Source organism: Pelobates fuscus, chromosome 7 (genome assembly GCF_036172605.1).
Source record: "Pelobates fuscus isolate aPelFus1 chromosome 7, aPelFus1.pri, whole genome shotgun sequence".
Classification (NCBI taxonomy): Eukaryota; Metazoa; Chordata; class Amphibia; order Anura; family Pelobatidae; genus Pelobates; species Pelobates fuscus.
The window spans coordinates 192,380,415-192,397,907 of NC_086323.1; the positions used below are offsets into that span (position 1 = coordinate 192,380,415).

General features: G+C 50.8%; 1 protein-coding gene across 1 annotated transcript in view; it reads left to right on the plus strand.

Moving 5' to 3' along the window:
• The first annotated feature begins 1,460 nt into the window (after window positions 1-1,460).
• Window positions 1,461-17,493, plus strand: part of LOC134568419 (zinc finger protein 850-like) — an 81,955-nt gene continuing 65,922 nt past the window's right edge. The window contains exon 1 of the mRNA XM_063426998.1: window positions 1,461-1,505. The gene's annotated coding sequence lies outside the window, so the exon portion shown is untranslated. The remainder of the gene's footprint in view (window positions 1,506-17,493) is intronic.

The window sequence follows — 17,493 nt, forward strand, 5'->3', positions numbered from 1 at the left end:
CACTTCTTACGTAGAGGCCGATGATCTCCTGGACAACAGACCAGTGGCGCCGAGACGAAGGGAAGTCCACGCAGAAGTTCAGGGGTGCAGCCGTAGAGAACGTGGGCAAAGATAGACCGTCTCACGCCTCTGCCTCTCAGCTACCGTTGAACGATGAGCTTCCCGGCCAATGCACCAAATGATACCGGAGAAACTGACGGAAGCCAAGCACAGAGAGATGGACACAGGTTTCTTCAGGAAGGAAGAGATTCTTTATTGGATCACCGATCGGGACTCAGAGGGACTAATGTCACCAAAATACAGCAAGTTCTGAGCCCCGGACAATAGTGCAGGCTCCTTATATAGGTACATAACTCCTCCCATATTAAGCTCCACCCGCACATTCTCTTGACCAATCAATACAAATAAGAATTAACTTCCTGCTTGACCGCATGGCTTGTCCAGCACAATGGAGGAGGGGAATACTACATCCTGTATTCTTGCACATGCTCCGTACACTACTGATCGTATCTTGCCTCGTGCAACCAACTGATCGATACGTCAGCATATGCACGTACACATGCCACGTGGTAATCTCGGCCTACTAAATTTATTTTTACCGAGATTCCACCACACCAGTAACTAGTAATTAGTAACAGGAACATGTCCAGAAATGGATAAAAATCTTTGTCACTTTAATAACATCTCCTGATGGCACTACATTCATATATTGTTTAAGTAAAGCAGAATAAATCACAGCAACTACACTGCTACCATGTAGCTGAGCAATGAAAAGGTTCTCCTGCTCTCTCATCATGTCACTGTCACTCCAAGCTGGAGATGGGGAAAGGAAGTGACGTCACGGAGAACGATCCGCCCGGCGCCATGATGGATGAGGGCAGTATGGGCAACAGGCAGCCATTAATGGATTGATTTCAGTCAGTTCGGGCACATTGTGCTGTATGAGAATTCCAATCCTTAATGTCAGTGTCCATTACCCATAATACTCCACGGGATTAAACAAGATCCTTGCCCTCATCCATCATGGCGCCGGACTGCCTGACGTCACTTCCGCTTTAACAGGGCGCGCGTGCAGAGCTTGATGAGTGATATATAACCCCTCCCACATTGATATATCACCCCTCCCACATTGATATCTAGCTCCTCCCACATTGATATATAGCCCCTCCCACATTGATGTATAGCCCCTCCCACATTGATGTATAGCCCCTCCCACATTGATGAATAGCCCCGCCCACATTCATACATCCGATTCTAGCCTTCTACATGTAGCCCTTCCCCATCCTGTCTAACTAATGTTATACTTTCTGCCTATTGCCCATACTGCTCCTACAGAGTAATAAGACCTTTGCCCTCATCCATCATGGCGCCGGGCGGATCGATCTCCGTGACGTCACTTCTTTTCTTAGCGTCTCAGTAAACTCAGACTCCGCCTCCTGGAATCGGCATTTCCGCTGTGACGTCATTCAGGCCGGTCCGTGCAGAGCTGGCTGAGTGAGCGGAGGGTGAGTCCAGGGTTCATTGTGTTTATTAGGTTATTCCTGGATCCAGAGCAATAATATCACTAATCAGTCAATTACACTAACATGGGGAGAGGGGGGAACATGGAGAGAGAGAGAGAGAGAGAGAGAGAAAAAAGGAGAGGGGGGAACATGGAGAGAGAGAAAAGGAGAGGGGGGAACATGGAGAGAGAGAGAGAGAGAAGGAGAGGGGGGAACATGGGGAGAGAGAGAGAGAAGGAGAGGGGGAACATGGAGAGAGAGAGAGAGAGAAGGAGAGGGGGGAACATGGAGAGAGAGAGAGAGAGAAGGAGAGGGGGGAACATAGAGAGAGAGAAGGAGAGGGGGGAACATAGAGAGAGAGAGAGAAGGAGAGGGGGGAACATGGAGAGAGAGAGAGAAGGAGATGGGGGAACATGGAGAGAGAGAGAGAAGGAGAGGGGGGAACATGGAGAGAGAGAGAGAGAAGGAGAGGGGGGAACATGGAGAGAGAGAGAGAAGGAGAGGGGGAACATGGAGAGAGAGAGAGAGAAGGAGAGGGGGGAACATGGAGAGAGAGAGAGAAGGAGAGGGGGAACATGGAGAGAGAGAGGAGAGGGGGGAACATGGAGAGAGAGAGGAGAGGGGGGAACATGGAGAGAGAGGAGAGGGGGGAACATGGAGAGAGAGAGAAGGAGAGGGGGGAACATGGAGAGAGAGAGAAGGAGAGGGGGGAACATGGAGAGAGAGAGGAGAGGGGGGAACATGGAGAGAGAGAGAAGGAGAGGGGGGAACATGGAGAGAGAGAGAAGGAGAGGGGGGAACATGGAGAGAGAGAGAAGGAGAGGGGGGAACATGGAGAGAGAGAGAAGGAGAGGGGGGAACATGGAGAGAGAGAGAAGGAGAGGGGGGAACATGGAGAGAGAGAGAAGGAGAGGGGGGAACATGGAGAGAGAGAGAAGGAGAGGGGGGAACATGGAGAGAGAGAGAAGGAGAGGGGGGAACATGGAGAGAGAGAGAAGGAGAGGGGGGAACATGGAGAGAGAGAGAAGGAGAGGGGGGAACATGGAGAGAGAGAGATGGAGAGAGAGAGAAGGAGAGGGGGGGACATGGAGAGAGAGAAGGAGAGGGGGGAACATGGAGAGAGAGAGAAGGAGAGGGGGGAACATGGAGAGAGAGAGAAGGAGAGGGGGGAACATAGAGAGAGAGAGAAGGAGAGGGGGGAACATGGAGAGAGAGAGAAGGAGAGGGGGGAACATGGAGAGAGAGAGAAGGAGAGGGGGGAACATGGAGAGAGAGAGAAGGAGAGGGGGGAACATGGAGAGAGAGAGAAGGAGAGGGGGGAACATGGAGAGAGAGAAGGAGAGGGGGGAACATGGAGAGAGAGAGAGGAGAGGGGGGAACATGGAGAGAGAGAGAAGGAGAGGGGGGGAACATGGAGAGAGAGAGAAGGAGAGGGGGGGAACATGGAGAGAGAGAGAAGGAGAGGGGGGAACATGGAGAGAGAGAGGAGAGGGGGGAACATGGAGAGAGAGAGAAGGAGAGGGGGGAACATGGAGAGGGGGGAACATGGAGAGAGAGAGGAGAGGGGGGAACATGGAGAGAGAGAGGAGAGGGGGGGGAACATGGAGAGAGAGAGGAGAGGGGGGGGGACATGGAGAGGGAGAGAGGAGAGGGGGGGAACATGGAGAGAGAGAGGAGAGGGGGGGAACATGGAGAGAGAGAGGAGAGGGGGGGAACATGGAGAGAGAGAAGGAGAGGGGGGAACATGGAGAGAGAGAAGGAGAGGGGGGAACATGGAGAGAGAGAAGGAGAGGGGGGGACATGGAGAGAGAGGAGAGGGGGGAACATGGAGAGAGAGAAGGAGAGGGGGGAACATGGAGAGAGAGAAGGAGAGGGGGGAACATGGAGAGAGAGAAGGAGAGGGGGGGAACATGGAGAGAGAGAAGGAGAGGGGGGAACATGGAGAGAGAGAAGGAGAGGGGGGGAACATGGAGAGAGAGAAGGAGAGGGGGGGAACATGGAGAGAGAGAGAAGGAGAGGGGGGGACATGGAGAGAGAGAAGGAGAGGGGGGAACATGGAGAGAGAGAAGGAGAGGGGGGAACATGGAGAGAGAGAAGGAGAGGGGGGAACATGGAGAGAGAGAAGGAGAGGGGGAACATGGAGAGAGAGAGAAGGAGAGGGGGGAACATGGAGAGAGAGAAGGAGAGGGGGGAACATGGAGAGAGAGAAGGAGAGGGGGGAACATGGAGAGAGAGAGAGGAGAGGGGGGAACATGGAGAGAGAGAGAAGGAGAGGGGGGAACATGGAGAGAGAGAGAAGGAGAGGGGGGACATGGAGAGAGAGAGAAGGAGAGGGGGGACATGGAGAGAGAGAGAGGAGAGGGGGGGACATGGAGAGAGAGAGAGGAGAGGGGGGGACATGGAGATAACTCTCATATAATACAGCATTCCTTTGGATGTGTATATTGTGAATAATTGTGTATCAATGCATGTTTGTATCGGAGTCTGTGTGAATGCACTTGTGCATGTCTGGATGACTACATGTGCTATTTTGTATATAGTGGCAGTGTGAATGTATATGTGTATTGAGCGTTAGTGTGTGTCTGCATGTGCAGGGGTGTGGAAGTGTGTGTGAGGGAAGGGGTGACAGGTGGAAGAGTGTGGGAGGTGGTGACAGGTGGCAGAGTGGCACCTGGTGGCAGAGTGAGGGGGAGACACAGTGAGGGGTGGTGACTGGTGACTGAGTTAGGGAGGGGGTGGTTAGTGACTGAGGGAGGGTGACTAGTGACAGAGAGAGGGAGGGGGGGACTAGTGGCCGTGAGGGAGGGGGGAACATGGAGGGAGAGAGAGAAGGAGAGGGGGGAACATGGAGGGAGAGAGAGAAGGAGAGGGGGGAACATGGAGGGAGAGAGAGAAGGAGAGGGGGGAACATGGAGGGAGAGAGAGAGAAGGAGAGGGGGGAACATGGAGGGAGAGAGAGAAGGAGAGGGGGGAACATGGAGGGGAGAGAGAGAAGGAGAGGGGGGAACATGGAGGGAGAGAGAGAAGGAGAGGGGGGAACATGGAGGGAGAGAGAGAAGGAGAGGGGGGAACATGGAGGGAGAGAGAGAAGGAGAGGGGGGAACATGGAGGGAGAGAGAGAAGGAGAGGGGGGAACATGGAGGGAGAGAGAGAAGGAGAGGGGGGAACATGGAGGGAGAGAGAGAAGGAGAGGGGGGAACATGGAGGGAGAGAGAGAGAAGGAGAGGGGGGAACATGGAGGGAGAGAGAGAAGGAGAGGGGGGAACATGGAGGGAGAGAGAGAAGGAGAGGGGGGAACATGGAGGGAGAGAGAGAAGGAGAGGGGGGAACATGGAGGGAGAGAGAGAAGGAGAGGGGGGAACATGGAGGGAGAGAGAGAAGGAGAGGGGGGAACATGGAGGGAGAGAGAGAAGGAGAGGGGGGAACATGGAGGGAGAGAGAGAAGGAGAGGGGGGAACATGGAGGGAGAGAGAGAAGGAGAGGGGGGAACATGGAGGGAGAGAGAGAGGAGAGGGGGAACATGGAGGGAGAGAAGGAGAGGGGGGAACATGGAGGGAGAGAAGGAGAGGGGGGAACATGGAGGGAGAGAAGGAGAGGGGGGAACATGGAGGGAGAGAAGGAGAGGGGGGAACATGGAGGGAGAGAAGGAGAGGGGGGAACATGGAGGGAGAGAGGAGAGGGGGGAACATGGAGGGAGAGAGGAGAGGGGGGAACATGGAGGGAGAGAGGAGAGGGGGAACATGGAGGGAGAGAGGAGAGGGGGGAACATGGAGGGAGAGAGGAGAGGGGGGAACATGGAGGGAGAGAGGAGAGGGGGGAACATGGAGGGAGAGAGGAGAGGGGGGAACATGGAGGGAGAGAGGAGAGAGGAGATGGGGGAACATGGAGGGAGAGAGGAGAGAGGAGATGGGGGAACATGGAGGGAGAGAGGAGAGAGGAGATGGGGGAACATGGAGGGAGAGAGAGAGAGGAGAGGGGGGAACATGGAGGGAGAGAGAGAGGAGAGGGGGGAACATGGAGGGAGAGAGAGAGGAGAGGGGGGAACATGGAGGGAGGGAGAGAGAGGAGGAGAGAGGGGAACATGGAGAGAGGGGGGAACATGGAGAGAGGGGGGAACATGGAGGGAGAGAGGAGAGAGGAGAGGGGGGAACATGGAGGGAGAGAGAGAGGAGAGGGGGGAACATGGAGAGAGAGAGAGGAGAGGGGCGGCATGGGGAGAGAGAGGAGAGGGGGGAACATGGAGAGAGGAGAGGGGGGACATGGGGAGAGAGAGGAGAGGGGGAGAGAGAGAGGAGAGGGGGAGAGAGAGAGGAGAGGGGGACATGGAGAGAGAGGAGAGGGGGACATGGAGAGAGAGGAGAGGGGGACATGGAGAGAGAGGAGAGGGGGACATGGAGAGAGAGGAGAGGGGGACATGGAGAGAGAGAGAAGGAGAGAGGGGGAACATGGAGAGAGAGAGAAGGAGAGGGGGGACATGGAGAGAGAGAGAAGGAGAGGGGGGACATGGAGAGAGAGGAGGAGAGGGGGGACATGGAGAGAGAGGAGGAGAGGGGGGACATGGAGAGAGAGGAGGAGAGGGGGGACATGGAGGAGAGGGGGGGACATGGAGAGAGAGGAGGAGAGGGGGGGACATGGAGAGAGAGGAGGAGAGGGGGGGACATGGAGAGAGAGGAGGAGAGGGGGGGACATGGAGAGAGGGGGGGACATGGAGAGAGAGGAGGAGAGGGGGGGACATGGAGAGAGAGGAGGAGAGGGGGGACATGGAGAGAGAGGAGGAGAGGGGGGACATGGAGAGAGGGGGGGACATGGAGAGAGGGGGGGACATGGAGAGAGGGGGGGACATGGAGAGAGAGGGGGGGACATGGAGAGAGAGGAGGAGAGGGGGGGACATGGAGAGAGAGGAGGAGAGGGGGGGACATGGAGAGAGAGGAGGAGAGGGGGGGACATGGAGAGAGAGGAGGAGAGGGGGGACATGGAGAGAGAGGAGGAGAGGGGGGACATGGAGAGAGAGGAGGAGTGGGGGGGACATGGAGAGAGTGGAGGAGAGGGGGGGACATGGAGAGAGGAGGAGAGGGGGGGACATGGAGAGAGAGGAGGAGAGGGGGGGACATGGAGAGAGTGGAGGAGAGGGGGGGACATGGAGAGAGTGGAGGAGAGGGGGGGACATGGAGAGAGTGGAGGAGAGGGGGGGACATGGAGAGAGAGGAGGAGAGGGGGGGACATGGAGAGAGAGGAGGAGAGGGGGGGACATGGAGAGAGAGGAGGAGAGGGGGGGACATGGAGAGAGAGGAGAAGAGGGGGGGACATGGAGAGAGAGGAGGAGAGGGGGGGACATGGAGAGAGAGGAGGAGAGGGGGGACATGGAGAGAGAGGAGGAGAGGGGGGACATGGAGAGAGAGGAGGAGAGGGGGGACATGGAGAGAGAGGAGGAGAGGGGGGACATGGAGAGAGAGGAGGAGAGGGGGGGACATGGAGAGAGAGGAGGAGAGGGGGGGACATGGAGAGAGAGGAGGAGAGGGGGGACATGGAGAGAGAGGAGGAGAGGGGGGACATGGAGAGAGAGGAGGAGAGGGGGGACATGGAGAGAGAGGAGGAGAGGGGGGGACATGGAGAGAGAGGAGGAGAGGGGGGGACATGGAGAGAGAGGAGGAGAGGGGGGGACATGGAGAGAGAGGAGGAGAGGGGGGACATGGAGAGAGAGGAGGAGAGGGGGGACATGGAGAGAGAGGAGGAGAGGGGGGACATGGAGAGAGAGGAGGAGAGGGGGGACATGGAGAGAGAGGAGGAGAGGGGGGACATGGAGAGAGAGGAGGAGAGGGGGGACATGGAGAGAGAGGAGGAGGGGGGGACATGGAGAGAGAGGGGGGACATGGAGAGAGAGGAGGAGGGGGGGACATGGAGAGAGAGGGGGGGACATGGAGAGAGAGGAGGAGAGGGGGGGACATGGAGAGAGAGGAGGAGAGGGGGGACATGGAGAGAGAGGGGGGGACATGGAGGGAGAGGGGGGGACATGGGGGGGACATGGAGAGAGAGGGGAGGGGGGACATGGAGAGGGGGGGACATGGAGAGAGAGGGGAGGGGGGACATGGAGAGGGGGGAGAGAGGGGGGGACATGGAGAGAGAGGGAGGAGAGAGGGGGATGTTACAAACTGAAAATGACAGACAACCAGATCATAGTGCAGATATATGTAATATTAAAGAGTAATAGAGTGAAACACACATATGAATTGTGAACTCACAAATATAGAGCCAAGAGGTCACCTGGCTCTAGTGGTGTACGCCTCGGGATCTTTAAAAGGGGATCCACCACCCTTTTCTTGTATCCTCCTGGTGTCTTCCACTCCCAATAGATGAATAAAAATGCAAATGGGAAGGTATCCAATAAATCAGGTGATCTCACCTTTCTGGAGGAGTGTGTACTTTTTTGTTTGTATACAGAATGTTACAAACTGCCTTTTGTAACTGTTTTTTGTGTGACAAATTGCCCTGCTTCCCTGGGTTATGGAGAAGCCTGATGGCCAGTCTCCTACCATGTTGCTATGACTCTTTGATGTATTTGGCTTTAAAGCCCCTCTTCTACCTTCAGACAGACTTTTTATGTAGAATAATGAATTACTTCCCTTGCGGATTCACACTTAAGTTGTTGGTGTGAACGTTCTAATGGGGTACGGGGAGGGGGGTCCTCGTTCCAACTCCCGAACGTATAAAAAGAAAAATTGAAGAAACTTACTGCAAGTCGTCATACTCACGTATCGGCCTGGGGATGTCCAGGGGAGTACTCACAGATCATTTTCCCAGTTCTGTTTGTCATGATAACCTGTCGGCGTTCCCATTTTGCTTACCGGGTTGAATGGTGAAGTCATGTCTGTAATGCCAGGCTCCAACGTAATAGCCTGGTGTTGTCTCCATCGACCCCGTTAAGACATACCAACGGGTTGTAATCTGTGAGTAATGTAAATTGTTGGCCATAGATGTATGGTTGCAGTTTTTTAAGGGCCCACACCACTGCTAGACACTTCTTTTTGATGGCGGTGTAGCTCACCTTCCTCAGTAGTAACTTTCTGCAGAGGTAAGCTACTGGGTGTTCTCCGCCATGACCCCTGACCTGGCTCAGTACTGCTAATCCAAACCTGGAGGCGTCTGTGTGGATAAGAAAATGTATATGGATTCGGAACGGCCAGGATGGGTGCATTTACCAGGGCTTTCTTAAGTTCCTTGAAAAGCTTGCTCGCACTCCAGGCTCCAGTTTACTTGGCGGGGCAAGTTTATTCGGATTAGGTCGGTGAGGGGCTTCGCTAGGGCACTATACTTTGGGACAAATTTCCGGTAGTAACCGACGATCCGTAGAAAGGCGATTACCTAGGTCTTGGTGCCGGCAAAGGGCTAGTTGGCTACTGCCTTAATTTCTGCCGGTTCAGGCTTTTGCTTCCATCACCAGACTCTGTGTTCTAGGTACTTTACCGCTGCCATCCTATTGTGGTACTTACTGGGTGTGATGAAAGCCACTTCGCCACTGGTCTTTGGAGAGGACTACTTGCCAACATTTTACTCTGTGACTATGGCCCCTTTCATTTATTTTGGTGAGAGACCCTAATTGTGCCTATTGGGACTTTAAACATTGGCCCTTCGAACTCCTGAGCAGTCGAAGTGGCCGCCATTCGACATTCAAACACGTGGGGGTGGCCATCTTGTTCGCATGGGCTAAAACTGCGAATAGTCTTAAGGGGGGCTTAGCTGTGAATGCCCTGGAACTATTTTCGGCATGAAAACCTTGCGTTTCACGGTGGGTCCTGCAGCGGCACTTAGCCGCGATTCTATGGAAATGTTTTGGGCATGAAATCTGTGTTCACCTGGGCAAAAATATCACTTCCATAAAATTTCTGAACCCCTTATCTGATCCGGGTGATTTTTGGATATGTTTGTGATGAAGTACCTTTCACTACTTTGTCCTGGAGAGGCCTACCAGGCCCTCTGATGGTACATAGGGCAGCATACCCCAGAGATGGAGGAGCTCGACAGGCCTGAGGGGGACGAATAGGATGGTCCTGGTCTACTACTGGATGCCATGGAGGGGGAGCCTGATTTCGGCAGCATGGAGGATTTTCGATTTTAGGACATCCTTGACTACAGGATGGGCATGCACGATAGGCCTCTCGACTGCACGGTGGAACCAGACATGATGCACCTGGCAACCATGGAGTGGGAACTGGAACAGGCCTACCAACGCCTGCTCTGCGACGTTCAGCCCCAGTCTACCCTGCAAGCAGAGATGGAGAAATTGGTAGCAGAACCAGGTCTAGAGCCCTTCAGCTGGAAGGATATCGTAGAGGTTTACTGGGAGGAACCCCAGCCAGCAGGTAGAGATGGGACCGAGGTCTCTCTACCAGCCCTACAGGGATGCTGGGCAGTCGGCCCAGATAGGAAGCGTCCATTAACGGAAGGTTCCGTTACAATGTTGTTCACCCAGATCAGGGCTATCAGGGCATGTATGGGGATATGTTATGTTGTGGGTTACTTATGGGACTTTATAAAGTGTTTTTCTGCCGGTGGATAATTAAGTTATTGTTTTAACTACTTTAATTATATCACAGGCAGAGGGGAGGGATTTTTTACTGTATGTGGGAGTGTCGTACTGTTAATTACTGTTCCTGCTTCACTCACTGAAGGAAAAGAGATTCACCCACTGGAGCCTTGTCGTAGGTCCAGGGTGGGTAGGAGACGGCGAGACCCCAACCAAGCTGATGGTCTCTGGTATGCACTAGGAGCATCGATTGACGAAGGGTCCGTCACATTTGGTGGCAACGGTGGGACGGCTTCCTAGTGAGATGAACACCATATTAGAGACACCGGAATAGAATGGATTTATATGGAGGGATAGAGCCTGCCACTGCGCAGCATTCCTACCTACAACGATATGGAGCTAGCTGGTCCCTGGACAGTGCTCAAAGAGGAGGTTGAGTTTTATTGGAGTGTGCAGAACCTCTTGGACGGACAGGATGGGCCGTTATCAGAGGTGGCCATGTTAAACTACAGAGAGGTCAGAACGGACCTGTGGGAAGAAGCCCTGGAGAGGGTACAGCGTTGGAAAGATGAACATGTTCCCAGCCGGAAGCAGCGACTACAGGTGTGCAGCCCCAGGGGGAGTGGGTAGAGATACTAGTGTGGAGGGAACCGTACCTCGACGACATGTACCAGGCGCTATGGTGGTATGCTGTCCAGCGTGTTCCCAAGATGGCCAATTACGAAAATCCTGAGGGCAATGATTAAGATGGCCCTGGCCTGTTCTGGGAAATATTTACTGATCCAGACTTCGGGAGTACTACAGAGTCCCGATTCTGGGACATCCATGACTACCGTGAAGCCATGCTGGATCGACCTAGAACCAGACATGTTCCATCTGGTCACCCGGGAATGGGATCTGGAACAAGATTACAACACCTGCTCAGCTCCAGTCCCAACGTACTCTGGAGGTACTGCAGGAGAGCAGGATAGCAGATCCAGGCCTAGAGCCCTTCAGCTGGGAGGACATCTTAGACTGGTCCTGGGAAGACTCCCAGATGGTAAGTGGAGATGGGACCGGGGTGTAACGGATCACCTGGCACCCCGACTGGCACTTCCGTTGATGGGCGCTTCTTAGCTGCGGCCGAAGACCATAAGACCGGGCACCGCAGACTCCACAACCGATGTAGCTTCACTGGAGTCTCACAGTCTTCCTTCCACCCTGGATTAACCTCTGACATTAAGTACCGTGTGGAGTAAAAATCTGGTTGTCTCCTCTTATACTTCCCTGGATAGCACTGATCTGGGTGAACAACATATCCAAAAATCACCCAGATCAGAGCAGGTGTTCCCAAATTCCATGGAAGTCACATTTGACCGTTGCCTGAAGGTGCCTGTAGCAAGTGTGTTAAAAAAATGATAAGCTTAGAGTCATGTCTACAAATGCTCGCAGTTTAGGGAATAAGATCCATGAACTTGTGGCAATAATGGCAACTGATAGTGTAGATTTAGTCGCTGTTACCGAGACATGGTATAATGAGAAAAATGACTGGGACATAGCAATACCAGGGTACTCTTTATATAGAAAAGACAGGGAAGGCAAGAAAGGGGGAGGGGTGGCCCTGTATGTAAAGGATAGCATAAAATCTAGCCTAATAAAGGTTAGTGAGGCGAACACAGAGTCCGTTTGGGTTACGTTAGAGTTTGGTAATCACACAGTAACTCGTGTAGGTGTGATTTATAGGCCCCCAGGACAAATTGAAGAGTTAGATAATTTACTAGTTGAAGAAATAGCTAAAATGACAATGAAGGGGGAAGTTATCATCATGGGTGACTTTAATCTTCCTGATGTGAATTGGAAAACAAAAATAGCTACTTGTGCCAGGAGCACACATATTCTAAACTCCCTACTGGGATTGTCTCTAAAACAAGTCGTTGAGGAGCCAACTCGTAAAGAGGCCATACTAGATTTAGTGTTAACAAATGGAGATTTGGTATCAGATATTACTGTAGGTGAAAGTTTAGGATCCAGTGATCATCAGTCAGTGTGGTTTAATATAAGAACAGTGACTGAGTCACACCACACAAAAACAAAAGTTTTAGACTTTAGAAAAACAGACTTTTCTAAAATTAGAATATGTGTAAAGGAGTCATTATCAGACTGGAGCAATTTATATGGAGTCCAAAATAAATGGGATTATTTAAAAGTTGCACTACTGAAGGCAACAGAAAATTGCATTAGGCTTGTCAGTAAAAGCAAAAAATTCAAGAAACCACTGTGGTACTCCGCAGATGTGGCCAAAATAGTAAAAAACAAAAAGTTAGCATTTAGTAATTATAAAAAAAACCAGAGTGAGGAAGACAGAATGACCTATAAGATTAGGCAGAAAGAGACTAAGCAAGTTATAAGAGCTTCCAAATCCCACACAGAAGAGAAAATAGCACAGTCAGTAAAAAAGGGGGACAAAACTTTTTTTTAGATACATAAATGAGAAAAGAAAAGTAAAACAAGGATTAGTTAGATTAAAAACAAAAGAAGGAAGGTATGTAGATGAGGATAAAGGTCTAGCTGACTGCCTCAATGAATATTTTTGTTCGGTATTTACAGATGAAAATGAAGGAAAGGGACCTCTGTTAACAAAAAGGATAAATGAGTCATTTATTACACGTGAGTTTACAGAGGAAGAGGTTCTATTTCAACTGTCAAAAGTAAAGACAAATAAGTCAATGGGACCTGATGGAATACACCCAAAGCTATTAAAAGAGCTTAGTGGTGTACTAGCAAAACCATTAACAGATTTATTTAACCAATCATTGATAACAGGAGTAGTCCCAGAAGATTGGAAGTAAGCGAATGTTGTGCCCATTCACAAGAAAGGTAATAGGGAGGAGTCGGGCAACTATAAGCCAGTAAGCCTTACTTCAGTAGTGGGGAAAGTGATGGAAACCATGTTAAAGGATAGGATTGTTGAACATCTAAAAACACATGGATTTCAAGACCAGAGACAACATGGGTTTACTTCAGGGAGATCATGCCAAACTAATCTTATTGATTTTTTTGATTGGGTAACTAAAATTATAGATCAGGGTGGTGCAGTAGACATTGCTTACCTAGATTTCAGTAAGGCTTTTGACACTGTTGCACATAGAAGGCTTATCAATAAACTACAATCTTTGAGTTTGGATTCGAATATTGTTGAATGGGTAAGGCAGTGGCTGAGTGACAGGCAACAGAGGGTTGTAGTCAATGGAGTATATTCGAAGCTTGGGCTTGTCACCAGTGGGGTACCTCAGGGATCTGTACTTGGACCCATTCTCTTTAATATTTTTATTAGTGATATTGCAGAAGGTCTTGATGGTAAGGTGTGTCTTTTTGCGGATGATACTAAGATATGTAACAGGGTTGATGTTCCAGGAGGGATAAGCCAAATGGAAAATGATTTAGGTAAACTAGAAAAATGGTCAGAGTTGTGGCAACTGACATTTAATGTGGATAAGTGCAAGATAATGCATCTTGGACGTAAAAACCCAAGGGCAGAGTACAGAATATTTGATAGAGTCCTAACCTCAACATCTGAGGAAAGGGATTTAGGGGTGATTATTTCTGATGACTTAAAGGTAGGCAGACAATGTAATAGAGAAGCAGGAAATGCTAGCAGAATGCTTGGTTGTATAGGGAGAGGTATTGGCAGTAGAAAGAGGGAAGTGCTCATGCCATTGTACAGAACACTGGTGAGACCTCACTTGGAGTACTGTACACAGTACTGGAGACCCTATCTTCAGAAGGATATTGATACCTTAGAGTTCAAAGAAGGGCTACTAAACTGGTTCATGGATTGCAGGATAAAACTTACCAGGAAAGGTTGAAGGATCTTAACATGTATAGCTTGGAGGAAAGACGAGACAGGGGGGATATGATAGAAACATTTAAATACATAAAGGGAATCAACACAGTAAAGGAGGAGACTATATTTAAAAGAAGAAAAACTACCACAACAAGAGGACATAGTCTTAAATCAGAGGGGCAAAGGTTTAAAAATAATACCAGGAAGTATTACTTTACTGAGAGGGTAGTGGATGCATGGAATAGCCTTCCAGCTGAAGTGGTAGAGGTTAACACAGTAAAGGAGTTTAAGCATGCGTGGGATAGGCATAAGGCTATCCTAACTATAAGATAAGGCCAGGGACTAATGAAAGTATTTAGAAAACTGGGCAGACTAGATGGGCCGAATGGTTCTTATCTGCCGTCACATTCTATGTTTCTATGTTTCTATGACCGACTGCAAGCATGGCTTTCCTGCCCAAAACAGTTCCACAGTGTGGCAAAACCGACCTCGCCACGTGTCCTTGGAGGGGGCTGCTTGCCCGCCTCTTGCCTTTGGACTATGGACCCGACTTTATGTGAATGTGTTAACCCAGATAGCTATGCCATGGAGCCCATTCGTGTAGTTAAAGACTTCGACTCCATGGCAATTGAACTGTGTGAATAGGATCTGTGCGCTATTCGGTAGTTTTGTGCGCTCAGATCCCAGCTATCTGGGGATATGTGAAATGTCTGTGTGTTATGTGTAAAAGGTGACTTTATGTATTTTAAAGTGTTTTATGTCTTTTTGCAACCATGTGCTCAATGGAGTCTGCCTCTAGCACTGGATAATTGGATTACTTTCCCCTTTGTCTCCAGGATAGAGGCCTCTGTAAAACCTGTTTGAGCCAGTCAGGGGAACAAAAGATACATTTACTAACTTTTGAACCCCTGGTCTGATTCATGCCAATTTTGAATATGTTGTTCCCCTGAATGGATTGATTATAAAATGTAAGTTTTATTCATGTACTATGTAAAATCATAAAGTTATAAAAATGTGTAAGTTTTAGCTTGGAGATAATTGAGTAGATATATTAGGAAACTCAATTATCTCCCAAGCAGATGGGAGGGAAACTGTGGGCTGTACTATTATGTTATTGGTTGTTTTATACCTCCCCCTGGGTGTGTTCTGTTTGTACCTGACTGTAATAAAAACCAGGCTGAGTGTGCCAGCATCTTAGATTCTGCTTGACCCTCAAAACGAAGTGTCGTCTCGTTATTGGGGGAATTGGATTGTATGCTGACTGCCAGGAGTGTAAGCGGATTGTATGCTTTTCCTGTTCAGCTATTCCAGGGTTCGTGTGTTTCCAGTTCGGGAGTTGGAAGATTCATACAGTTTGCAGTTCGGGAGATTGGTGCTTGCAGTAGCTGCTTGTCTATCTGGAAGGGGATTATCGCCTAAACGGTTTTTATCCTCTTGTGGGTGAAACGGTCCGTTACACACAGATTTAGGCTGTACGGCCAGTCTATCTTGGAGATAATTGGCTTAAGTGGCTATGGTAACTTAATTATCTCCAGGTACAATATCTCGAAGTCAAAAACTGTTACAAAAACCACAAACAAATACATAACTCATATAATACAATGTATAACCTAAATGCCCAACATATCCCCAGATAGCTCAAATCTGAGCACGCAATATGTCCAATGTTAAAAGTACAAATAGAAACATAGACTGTGATGGCAGATAAGAACCATTCAGCCCATCTAGTCTGCCCAAATAAGGGTGGGGTCAGAAAATAGCAAGGGCTGATGGGTGATTGAGGAGGGATAAAGCAGCCAGTTTAAACTGGTCTGGCAATGTCCCTGGGACAATGCCCTGCTGGAGACACAATAGGACAGGAAAAAGTGGGAGGGGAAGAAGCACATTTTCCCATGGATTTAAAGGGGCAGAAAGTGTTTTAAAATCTAATTAGTCACAGGGGCAATAATCATAGGGCAAAAGGCTAGCCATTAGTCCTCTCCAAGAACAAGTGGCGAAGGGCACTTCGTCACACGTGGTCTCTCCACCGACCCTACAGGGGGGTTGGGCAGCTGGCCCAGATCCCCAACTACAGCCCGAGTTACCGGGAGAGGAGACAGTCAGTCCTACTCCCCAGCGGCCGAATAGGTTATTGGGACGAGAGACAACTGGTTTCCCTCCCAAACAGCAACCGGAGGGAACCTCATTGCCTGGTCCTGGGAGGACCCCAAATGGCAGGTGGAGATGGGCCCTACAGGGATGCTGGGCAGCCGACCCAGATCCCCAGCTAAAGCTGGAGTTACAGGGAGAGGAGTCCCCAGCAGCAGCGTGCATGCCAGGGAGCCGAAAGGGTCGTCCTTCCTTCCCAGCGGCAGTTTACCTTGCAGGGAGAGGAGACAACTGGTCTCACTAACCAGCAACAGGACATCTTACAGGGAGAGGCGGCAACCGTTTTCTCTCCCCAGCGGCAGTGCATCTCACAGGGAGTGGAGACAGCCGGTCTCCCTCCCCAGCAGCATCCGGATATACCGGAAGAGGAGACAGATGGTCCCTCTCCCAACTACCAGGGGACAGCACGCCCGACCCCGAATGGTGTAGAAGGGACCGCCGTCTTTACGCCGGAGCTACAGGGATGCGGGACGGCCGGTCCAGACTCCCAACCCACAACGCTGGAATCTCCAACAGCTATTTTTTTTCCAGGACCTGAATACCTGCAGGCCATCCCTGGCACGAGGGCAGAGTGCAGTTGGCCTCTGCCCACCAAGTACCTACAGCTCCGTGCCTGGGAGTTCAAGAGAGACCAGGATTACCAGATGCCCACGTGATAGCTGGGGACATACAGGACAGAGATGGGCTACAGAGGCCACCAGGTCCAGAAATTGTTTGTCGTGGGTTGGTTACTCGACTAACTCAGGCACTGACCGACAGAAGGTCAGGTACCTGGTTAGTCTCCCCCGGAAAAGGAAGGTGTGTGACGAAAGCCACTTCGTCACTGAGTTTTGAAGAGTACTACTTGCCAGCCTTTTACCCTGTGACTATGGCCTCTTTAATTTATTTTGGCTGAGACCCTAATTGTGCCTATTGGGACTTTAAACATTGGCTCGTCGAACTCCTGAGCAGTCGAAGTGGCCGCCATTCGACATTTGAACACGTGGTGGTGGCCATCTTGTTTGCATGGGCTAAAACCGCGCATAGACTTCAGGGGGACTTAGCCGCAAATGCCCTGGAACTTTTTTCGGCATGAAAACCTAGCGGTTCCAGGTCTTTCCTCCAGGGGCACTTAGCCGCAATTCTATGGAACTGTTTTGGGCATGAAATCTTGTGTTCGCTTGGGCAAAAATATTAATAATCACACTGGGGATTGCTATACTCTGTATACTCCCATGGGTTCTAATCACTAGCTCTAAGAGCTGTTCCTGCTTCACTCTCTAAAGGAAGAGAGGTTCACCCACTGGAGCCTTGTCGTAGGTCCAGGGTGGGTAGGAGACGGCGAGACCCCAACCAAGCTGCGGCCGATTGTTGGATCTGCAGTGCATATGGTGTCTGGTGTAGTGCTGATGGTCCTTGGTAAGCACTAGGAGCATCGATTGACGGAGGGACCGTCACACTAGGTTTCAAGGTTAACCCTGCCTCTCAAATCTTTTTTATAATACGGCCCCGACATGTAC